This window comes from Barbus barbus (genome assembly GCF_936440315.1).
Source record: "Barbus barbus genome assembly, chromosome: 26".
Lineage (NCBI taxonomy): Eukaryota > Metazoa > Chordata > Actinopteri > Cypriniformes > Cyprinidae > Barbus > Barbus barbus.
This window is the reverse complement of record NC_136754.1, coordinates 12,945,899-12,957,943: the sequence shown is the minus strand read 5'-3', so window position 1 is coordinate 12,957,943 and position 12,045 is coordinate 12,945,899. Positions and strand designations below refer to the sequence as shown.

The 12,045-nt window shown below is 34.0% G+C and overlaps 1 gene segment (V, D, J or C); it reads right to left on the bottom strand.

Moving 5' to 3' along the window:
• Positions 1 to 445: 445 nt before the first annotated feature.
• Positions 446 to 11,771, bottom strand: LOC306846054 (immunoglobulin kappa light chain-like). The segment is given in 6 exons: positions 11,684 to 11,771; positions 10,994 to 11,311; positions 2,549 to 2,599; positions 2,088 to 2,399; positions 1,654 to 1,749; positions 446 to 877 (listed from the first exon to the last, which is right to left on the bottom strand).
• Between the last annotated feature and the right edge of the window lie 274 nt (positions 11,772 to 12,045).

The following is a 12,045-nucleotide window of genomic DNA, read 5'->3' as shown; positions in this document are numbered from 1 at the left end:
CCTACCGCAGCAGTTTCAATCACCATCGTGATGTTTTCACATTCATGTATGGGCTTTTGATCTTTAATTATACTTATACTTTTGTAGCATAGTACACTACATAAAGATGTAAAGTGTTATTTGTTTTTTAAGTAGTAAAATAGTACATTTTAGGCAGTAATTTAGCAAACATAATAGTCATGTTTAGTATTATTATTAATAAATGATAGGATTATTTTTTATGATGTTATGAATTATTGGCACCTATACTTATCTGGTACATACTGGATTTTATTGGTATTTTGAATTATTGAGCATGTCTGGGATAATGTAATAATCTTTTTATATAATTTCATTTTATTTAATAAGATAAGATCTCATACGATCATAATTTATAAAAAAGAGTTTTAATTATTCATAATTGATAAAGTGTGTTTGTAGAGAATTCGTTTTGCTACACATGTGAAGATAACATTTTATTTTATGAGCAGATTTTATTGAACAAATTCTGAGAATGCAACCAAAACATTACAATGGGAAAACAAAACATTTTAAATTTGGGTACGTTATACATTTTTAAAAATCAAAATATTGCATTTTAAAGATGCATAAATAAATTGTGCCAAGCAGATAAATTTAGAAGCCATACATTTAAGCAGAGATAATATTGCTGCAGATATGCATCTATTCTTTAGTTAGCGAAATGTGCTTTATGTAATAAACCTTTGCTTGCTTGATATTTATCTTATGTATTAAGTCTCTGAGCTTTTGTCTTTCCTTCCAGCTTTTCTCTTTAATAGAAATATAGACACAACGCAAAAAAATAAACCATTCTTCATGAGCAGGACACCATATGCATAGACAAACAGAAACATGCTGGGTATTTGCTCTGAATCTCCTGTAATAAAGAAAAAAAAACATTTATATGATGTTAATTTTATTCATAATGTATAAAGGTAGCAAGCATAACATCTGTGCACATTGCATTTTTGATAAACACAGGTAGCAATTTATGTGAATTAAATGTTTTGGAAGGGTTTGACAATGTAAGTTTTTTCTTTTCTTTCAGTCTCTTACTGACTCTTTCAGTGTTAATAAAAGGTAACATTTTACAATAAGGTTCATTATTTAACATTCGTTAACATGAACTAAGACTGAAAAATACGTCTACAGCATTTATTAATCTTAGTTAATGTTAATTTCAGCATTTACTAATGCGTTATTAAAATCACAAGTTGTGCTTGATAACATTAGTTAATGCACTGAGAATTAACATCAACTAACAACTGTATTTTTATTAACTAACATTAACAAAGATGAATAAATACTGTAATAAATGTATTGTTCATTGTTTGTTCATGATAGTTAATACATTAACTAATGTTAACAAATAACATCTTATTGTAAAGTGTTACCCAATAAAATTATAAACACAAATAGGATCAGTTAGATCAGAATAGTTCAGTGACTATAATAATAATAATAATAATTATAATAGTCCGTTAAATGAAATAAAAAGAACATGTACAAATGATTTTAACTGTTCCGGACAAAAAATGATTAATTTAAATGTTGACTTGGAAATTTTTCAAAGATTTTTAAATACAAAAATCCATCCAAATGTATCTTAATCCAAATTAAAATACATTTATCTATTCATTTTTATTTATTCACCTGATATTTGCTTTGTTATGGGATCCTCATTGCTGGGTGGACATGCTGCAGACTTCTTATCATCCTTTTTAGGATCCATTGTCGGCTTACTGTTTTCTAAAATATAACAATACAGTGACAAAAATTAAAATACAAACGTATGTATGCATGTATGTGTGTGTATATAATTTACATTTTTTCCTGAGTGTCATACAAGTTTACAGTTTCATCCATATGTAATGTTTCATTCAAATAAAAATATGTACTTCTAATACTAATTAATTCTTTATTAATTCTTTGATTTAATTAAGGGTTTAATGAGGTTTTCATACATAAGGAATAATTGTTTATAATGAAAGTTCTCTGTGTCTTCAACCTGTATCAATTGTGTTCAACTTTATTTCCACAGAATTTAACACATATGACTGTAGTAAATCAAAGTTTCTTCAAATTACCTTTCTTCATAACAAGAGTTTGTGGTCCAGCAGTGTTTCCCTCATGGATAACAGTGCATTGGTAGTTGTCGTTTTGGGCTTTGTCTTTATCCACAATCAACATACTTATCACATGGACCTTTGAATTGGTCTGCTCCACAACATCTCCCTCTGATACATCTGTCCATTTTCCTAATTCATTTTTTTTCCATTCAAATCTCACCAAGTCAGGAAACATGTTTCTAGCCTGGCATAACAGTGTCTGTTTGTGATGGTTGTCACTTTTTGATGTTATGTATCCAGTCAATGTTGGTAACTTGACTCCTTCAACCCCTTGTGGTTAAGAGAAACACATATTGAACATAGCTTCAGTGATTAATGAGCAAATTAGCAAATACACAAAAAGAGGAAGATTGGAACAGTTTTTACTTAGAAATTATATAATTTTATGCATTTGAAGAAATTCTGACACTCTTTCCTACCGGTTACAACCAGCCGTGTTCCAGATCCAAATCTTTTGATCCAGTTGCCCACTCAGATTAAGTCTATTACAAATACTTCTGAATAACGCAAAACCTACTTGCTTGTTATAATTGATTTAGACCACTGTTCCTGATGGTCGACACTATTTTAAAGGGATAGTTCACACAAAAATGAAAATTCTGTCATCATCACCCAAAATCTTTATGACTTTATTCTTCTGTAGAACACAAAAGATATTTTACAAGTGTATGTTTCAACTGTTTTTGTTTGTACAATGAAAGTCAGTGGGGTCCAAAACAACCCTGAAACCATTTTTATTTTCACTGTATGGACATAACAACAGTTTTCAAAGTATTTTATTTTTTGTGTTCCATAGAAGAGTCATGCAGGCTTAGAATGATATGAGTGTGAGTAAATGATGGCAGATTCTTCATTTTGGGTGTATTATGACTTTTAACATGTTTTCTCCTTTTTAATGCAAACAAGCAGACTAATTAAGCTGCCTGGAATTGCTATTCTAGCCATTCTTCTCTCCGTCTCCAGCTCAATTACACAAGTAATTAATGTGAAATTAAGTTTAAAATGTCTAAAATCGGCCTGGAAGACCTTAATTATATTAATTTTTTCTTACCTGTCACAAAAAGTTTTGTACCCGAACCGAAGACTTTCCTGTTTCCCACAGTCATTTGTTCTTGAACAAAAAGGTACAGCTTGTGTTGTTGCTTCATGTTGTAGAATATCCCTCTAGATTTTTAAATATTGACTAAGAAAGAAAAAAAAAGAAAATGAATCTCGATTTTGGTCACTGAAGTGCTAAACACTTTTAATGAACTTCTGCATTGAACAAATGCAGCAATAACATTCTGTATAGTGTCATATCACACTGTTACCAGTAGGGCTACAATCGTTTATTTACAAGTGTTCCAACACTCACTCAAGGCTGTACAACTGTCAACAAGCTGGGATTTGACTGGCCTGTGGAAACACAGTGATCTGTGTGGTCAGTGGCCAAGGGGACCCTCTGAACTTTTAGTAAAAATGTCAATAATAAACTATTAATTTAAGAATGAATTCAAGTGAAGGCCTTGTGTCTGCTTATCTGAGTAGCTAAATTGTGTCCATTCCTTGAATGCTACAGCTTACAGTTTTTCAACAGCACATTTGTCCTTCATCAGTCAAAATTTCATCCCTAACCCATTGTCCTTCTTTTCCCAAGTGCTCAGGATCAGCAAACACTTTTTACAGGGAATGAAATTCATTTTTTTCAGTGTTTAGCAGATGTTTTTATATCATAAAAACGTGTGGCTTGTGGTTTCAGAATTAAGCAGGAAGCCTGCTGGGTTTTTGTATAAGGTGTTTATATTTATAAGACTCAGCAGGCACAGTAATACACTGCTGAATGCTCTTATTTCAGTTCAGGTATTTTCAGAGCCAAATTTGACGATTTGGTCCTATCTATTTTAAATGATTCAAAACCAGCATCATTGTTTGTGGCTCCACCTGTAATTGATGAATATAATATTCTTCTTAAGGTTTGTCCCTCTTTTAGTTGGTACCAGTGAATGTAGCCACTGTAGTCTGAAGGAAATTTACAGTATAACAACTGTCTTTCCCACAGATTTGGTCGATGAGATTTTCTGTTGCAGCTTCACATCTCCATTCACTGCAACAAAATAACAGTCTTGTCACAAAAGCAGTATTTTGCCCTATAGGTAATATATAATAGCTGATATAAATGTCAAGTTAATGTGTATAACTTGAAAATTGTAACTTGGAAAATTATGGTATGAAAATTATGGTAAAGACTCACCTTTACATAAAAGATAAATAAGAAACAAAAAAAAACATAAGTGTATTTGAAGACTCATGATGGCAGAGAGTGTCTGGAGAGCTTCTGTCTTCATTCTGGGGTGAGGGGAGGTTTATGATATTAAGTTTCCGGCCTTCATGATAATTTGAGTTTGTTTTGTGGTTCATAATTCAGATGTGACAGATTCTACAGCTTCTACTGTGTGCTTTAGTACTAATCTATGAACGTTAATAAAATTAGCATATAAATGGGTGGTTCTGATGTTTTGGGGAAAAGTCTCTTATACTCAGCAAGGCTGCATTTGATCAAAAAAGCAGTAAAATTAGTAATGTTGAAATATTCATACTATTTAGAATATTTTTTTTCTATCTGAATATATATATTATTTTTTCCCCCTGTGATGGCAAAGGTGAATTTTCAGCAAATCACCATATTAGAATGATTTCTGAAGGAGAAATGGATGCTGACTATTCCATGGCTTTGCCATTATAGATTAAAATAGAAAACAGTTCTTTTAAATTGTTACTGTTTCTGCAGTTGTTGATCAAATAAATGCAGCCTTGAAGAGACAGAAGAGACTTTTTTCAGGAACATTACAGATTGTTTCATTAAAACATGACACCAGTGTACGTAAATTCTTGTCCACTAACTTAATATGCTACATAAACAAAAAGATCTTTCTTTACATTTGCAAAATATTTTTTCACCAGCATTGTATATTTTAAAATCCCAGATTAACTTGAATCATGTCCACTATGTAAGTGCACGTGAAACGAAGTGTAGTCTACTGATGTTTTTCACCATATTTTATAGTATGAGGACATCCAGCAGTTGCAGCACCACACCAGAACCCTATTTCTGAACAGAATGGCATCAGAACCCAATATCTAATAATACATTTCGATATCAACTGCATATGGGTAACAAATGTTAGGCTGTTTCCCGTCCTCATGCTAATCTGAGGTTCATAATTAGGATGACAGCTCAGATTAGAGCCCCTTGTTCAAAAATAGTAAACTGAATTTGGTCGAATAGTTTATTTTTGCATTTGTCAGTAACAGCTTCTACATTCAAGATATACATTTTGTAATTTCATTTATCAAACCTTGGTGTTATTAGCACCATGCTCTACTGTTTGAGCTACAGTAGTACATTTATGTTTATATAAACTTCAGAGAAAGGTTTGTGGTTTCTGATCAAAACAGGAACCCTGCTGTTTTTGTGCAAAGCTTCAGTATTTATATTTACTGTGCTGAATGAGCTGTAGACCCAGCATGCACAGTAATACATCGCTGAATGCTCTTTTTTCAGTTTGGTGATTTTCAAAGAAAAATGATTCGATGCTTTCATATCTGATTTGAACTCATCACCAGCATCATTCCCTTTTGTGGCTGCATCATTAATGTCAGCGTACAGAATTCTCTTGAGTGTTTCTCCATCTTTCTGCTGATACCAGTGGATGTAATATCTGCAGTCTGAAGGGAAGTGACAGTCTATAATGGCTAACTTTTCCACTGCTTTGGTCAGTGAGATTTTCTGTTGCAGCTCCACAGCTCCATCCACTATACCTTATACATATATAGAGTATGTGTAAGGTAATTATAAAAGAATATTAACACTAACACTTTCTGGGTAAAAAGCATTTAAGATAAAACAGAACAATGAAGATAAAATGACCACAGATCAAAACACTTACCTTTACATATAAGGAGAATAAACAGCAAAAAGAATATTTGTAGCTGAAGACTCATAATGGCAGATATAAGACTAGTAAGCTTCTGACTTTCATCAGGGATGGTAGTGGAATGAATTTCTATGAGCAGCAAACAGGAAGTTGCTTTGCAATTAAGTTTCCTGTCCTCATGTTATTCTGAGTTTGTATTGAGGCTTATGATATAAATGTGATATATGTTTGAGTCTTTCTCTTTTTAGTCAGTACATTTTTTTATTTTTTTATGATAACAGCACAGTTGGTATACTGCTCAAATGGAGCAAGCCTAGGAAAACCTTTTTATTTAGATTGTTATAGAACTCGAAAATGTTTAAATGCAATGTAAACACAAAGATTACATTTCTTGTGTTTTGAAATGCATTTTAAAATTATTTTCCCTTTCGTCATCTCAGATATCCGTATTTGTCAATGACCCATAACCGTTTATTTCAGAACTACAGCGATATGTGTCATGTCAAATTGTTAATTCTAACAGATATTATAACATTCGTAAGAAGTGGAATAGTCATTGCAGAATATATAAAAAATATGATAAAATGTGACAAAACATTTAGTGTAGAAAAAAAAGGAATTTCATTCTGTGAAAGCTTTAAAAAGACTCTGGTTAACCTTTCAGGGCAATATGCATTACTGATTGTTCTGCAAAAATGCAAAAATTGCAGTTCTTACATAGCAGCAAATGTTTTAGAATGTCATAATTAGGTCCTGAGCACTGAAGTTGCAAGGACCCTCTTGGAATTTCTCTGTTTATTTTATCGTGAGTTTTTATCTTTTGGAGGAAGGGATGTGTTTTTTGTGCGGGTCTTCAGTTTTTAGACTCACTGTGCTGCTTGAGACCCAGCATGCACAGTAATACATTGCTGAATGCTCTTTTTTCAGCTTGGTGATTTTCAAAGCAAACTTATTTGATTCTTTCTTTTCTGTTTTGAACTCATCACCAGCAGCATTCTCTTTTGGAGAGCCATCATTAATGTCAGTATACAGAATTCTCTTGAGTGTTTCTCCATCTTTCTGCTGATACCAGTGGATGTAGTCCCAGCAGCTTACATGTAATTTACAGTCTATAATGGCTAACTTTTCCACTGCTTTGGTCAGTGAGATTTTCTGTTCCAGTGCCACAGCTCCATCCACTGCAAAAAAAAACAAGTCACAAATAAATATTCCTTTTCATAGAGACCACTGACTATTAGGCTAGATGCGTAATAATGGTTACCGAAAACACTAGTTTTATAATACAGAATCATAAGGCCACACAATAAAATAAAATACCCACCTTTGCATTTGAACTGAATAAACAGGAATAACGAAAGCATCAGAGGAGCATTCATCATAGTGGCAGAAAGAGTCTTCTTCTGTGTTTTCTATGTGATAAAGGTGGGTTTAATTTCAGTGAGCAACAAACAGGAAGTTGCAATGCTATTGAGTTTCCTACCCTCATGCTAATTGAGTACGTGACATGATCTCATCCTGTACATTTACCTTAAGTTTATTCTTTTCCATCAAGGATTTATGCATTCCAGTGATGGATTTAATTATTTCCACCACTTTTGAATGTGACACATCAGCCTGTTAGTCTGCAATGTGCGTGATTTCAGATGTTGTTTGGACTGCCTCAGCACCTAAGAAACAAGTATAAGTAGCTGTATTTCAATGTGTGGTTAAAGTTCTTTGTGATACATTAGTGATAGATTTGTGATACACAAAGTGAACATTTCTGGCTATTGGTGGTATAGCACTTTTCAAGTCTCAGAAGTGTTGCATTATCCATAAGACCATTTAACACTCTCTTATTTATTTATTTATTGCCTTTCTCCTTACAGCCCAATCAAAGCAATAAATAAATAAATACATACATAAAGTCTTAAAAACATACTGACTGCATTGCTCACATTATGTAATGCATATCAGTGGCTGATGTGTATACTGGGACTCTGCATTGAAAGGTGTGCTGTTCATGAATTCCATTTTGCTTGTTAAAGTTTTTGTACTGCAACACCTAAATTGTTAGCATTGACAAGCCCTGCATGTTTCCACTACATTTCATAAAGTAACTATCATTCTACCCTGTATTTTTGGTTTTGCTATCTGCAATCATATTTGCTAAACCAAACCACACTATTTTGTGTTTCTTCTCAGAGAGTATCTGTCAGACAGTCAATACCGTAATAAATGTGGTTTATAATAGTTAGATTTTGGCAACGTTCCTTTTGTGGCACAACCGTCTCTCGTGGTTTATGTAAAAGATGTCAGAGTGTTCTCTCACTGTGGCTGCCATCCCAGCTCGCGCAGTAATACATCCCAGCGTGATCGTCCGTTGTTGTTTTGAGTTTTATGCCATATGAATTTTCAATTTTTTCAGAGACAAATTCTTTTGCTTCACTTATAATACCCCCAGATTCGGTTATGTACAGCAGTCTTTTAAGTGGTTCACCTTCTTTTTTATGGTACCAGTGGACGAAATTACCAGAGTCCAAGCCTGTTACCTCACATTTAAAGGACACAGATTTACCTTTTTGCTTCAACAAGACCTTTTGAGATTGTTTTAAGCTTAAACTTTCCACACCTGTGATGAAATAAATAGAAAATCAGATCTTTTAACTAAGTATCATAGTTGTTTTATTAGTTATTAACCTATTTTAATCTATTTAACCGCCTTTAAAGTTTACTTACCATGGACCATTATGAGAACAACAGAACACAAGTTTATGAGCATCGTTCGTTTGGTTATGTGAGATGATATATGGCTCATGAAGTTTCCTGCACACTTCTTAACACTATTTTGCAGAATATCATTACAGAAAATGATTCAGTTACACCTTGCTGATGTCATTTCCTGAGGTGGAGCTCTATGTCAATGCACTTTCCAAGTGATGCAATTAGCACAGCACTTTGGATGAAGTATTTAAAAAACGATACTTTTCTACCACACCTGACTGATATTGATATTGATTCTCTTAGTAATAAAGTAATTTATTAAAATGCAGTTTATTAGAAGTATTTTAGTAACTTGCATAGAGCTTATAGCTGAAAAATCCTCTTTTGCAGCTCAATAGCACCATCCACTGTTGGAGATCCGCATGTTAAGCAAACAACTGTTTAAATATCACAAATATAGCAAATTATTTGAAAGGTCTTGAAGAAAAAGAATGAAGCATCCCTGTTGCATTGCTCTTCAGGATGCATGTTGGACGTATAGCCTAATAGTGGAGGTGGAAATTAGGTTTATATGCACGTGAAAAAATCAGCTCTAAGAATAAATGTCACATTTATATTAGAAGAGTAAAATTGAATGAATGTTGTCTAATGATACTATACTTGAGTTAATGTACAGTATGTGTGTGAATGTTCTCAGTGTGTTTGTTTGAGTCCCAGTAGGTGCAGAAGGAAACAGCAGCATGAATTTGCTTTGTGTTGCTCAGTTTTAGGTTATAAAGCTGTGGTCTGTCAATGGTGAAGTCATTTGCTTGGGGATTGTTGGTATCATGTGTAAAGCTGCCGACTGCATTTATATACAGTAGTCTTGACAGGGATTCACCTTCTCACTTTTGGTACCAATGGATATAATTCCAAGATTGCAAATCCGTGACTTTGCAGGGGAGATATGAAGTTTTGTCCACTGCTTTGACCAAAATCTGTTGACTACAATGCACCTACCTGGGATCTCTGAGAGGGGGACAATATAAATGTATGCACGCATCATTCATCCAGCTGAAGAAGAGAAATGTTTTGTTTTACTGTTGTACACACAGCCTAAGACAATCAAATACAGTTGCTGATGTCATTTCCTGAGATGGAGCACATAATATATTTCAGCACGTGATATTGTAGGTGGGGGGAGTGAATGTACAGCGCTCTCTCCACCCTCAATACCATGACTGAGGTGCCCTTGAGCAAGGCACCGAACCCCCAATTGCTCCCCGGGCGCTGCAGCATGGCTGCCCACTGCTCCGGGTGTGTGTTCACGGTGTGTGTGTGTGTGTGTGTGTGTGCATTTGTTCACTACTCACTGCTGTGTGTGTGCACTTGGATGGGTTAAACGCAGAGCACCAATTTCGAGTATGGGTCACCATACTTGACAATACGTCACGACTTTTTACTTATAATATTAGCAGTGTGTAATGTCTGTCATTTGTTTTATAGGCTCAAACAATCATTTACTGTTTATAAAAATATGCATAACTGGATTGGAAAAAGGCCTCCAATATTGGTCACTATTTCATTTTCCCTTATTTCATCTTTTCATCGCAGTATCATTTCCATCTCATATGTATTGGGGTTGATAACATTCTGAGGTGGATTTTTTTTTATGCAAATGAACTTCAATAAAATAGCTGTTTGATTTATCATAAATGCAGACAATCAAACAATATTTTCACACTTTTTGCAGATTTCATTAAACCCCTTGATTGCAATACAAATATTCTGTTCAGTCAAGTGTTTACCTTGATTTTTACTTATTTACTTCACACATCATGTCTCCTATTTCTTTTCAAGCATGCACTTCTTTTCTCTATTTTATAAGTTTATTCTTTTTTTGAATGCAACATCTATACATAAATGGCATTTTAGACATTTTCAAGTATTGTCAATGTGATCTTCACACTAGCCTATAACAAAATATATATATATATATTTTAATACAAATCATCATATGGCATATAAAGATGATAGCTAAATCACAGTTTTATTGAAGCCTGCTGTTAACAGTCAAGGTGCATGATGCAGTATCTAAATATTGTGTTTATTAGAGTTCTTTATACACGTTTTGAACATTTAAAATGTTTTAATGAAACATTGACAACAAAAAGCAACATCACAATTAAAAGGTTGCTGCATTTGTTCCAGCAACAGCTTTGATGATGAAATCAGGTTTTTGCCATGATTTCCTCTCGCAGTTAACACTGTGTTTGTTGTCTTCACTCCAGAGCGCGCAGTAATACGAGCCAGCATCGCTCTGCTCCAGTGTTGAGATAGTCAGTGTCACTAAATCAACACCGACCGATCCAGAATATCTACTGGGGACACCGGAATCGAGTTTGGCTTTTTTCGATCCAGCTTCGAAATACATTAATCTTTGGAAAGCTTGATCTTTGAGTCTGTACCAGTGGAGAGCGTTGGACTGAAGCGTCGATGAAGCCACTTTGCATTGGATTCGAGCAGTTCTACCCCTTGCCTTAATCAACAAAGATAATGGATGCGTAGGTTGTCCATTTAAACAACCTAAAACAATAAGAGAATCCATTGAAACGCACTAATTGTGTAACAGAATAATCCGATTTATATGTAGGCCTACGGTTGTTAGCACTAAACACTAAACAGTAGTTGCTTTAGGCTATAACAGATTACGTATCACAAGTAGGCCAACAAAAAGTATTTTGTTTAAAATGTTTGCAAGATGTGGATAAGCAATTGTGCGAGACGGACCTCAAAAAACTAAATAATAATAATAAAAAATCTAATTTAGGCTAGCCTACTGAAATTATTATTATTTTTGTTTAACATTTCTGAAAATAACTTACTGAAATTATTAAAAAACGGCATAATTGTTAGCTTAAAGATGTAAAGAAGTATTAGATAATGCGAAAATCTCACCCATTAAGGCTACAAACAACCCAAATGTTATGATTCCAGACAGTGCCATGTCTACATCTGTCGTCCAGGAGGCTGAAGAATTATGAACAGCATCAGCCAATCAGAAGGTAATGATAATGATAATGGCCTTGTGGTTTCCTCTTTGCGCATATCTCGTCGTCACCACTATCACAAGAAGTTTTTTCACACGAACTAAAACAGTCTGTATAAATGATGGGTGATGGGAATCAACACTCGTGTAATTTTAACCATGTTTAGGACCTTCTCCAGAGAAGATTTCAATGCATACGGCTCTTCCTCAGCGGCGCTGGATTCAAATAATGGTAAACAGGTGAAGATGTTTTGAGTAAAATTCTGATCAA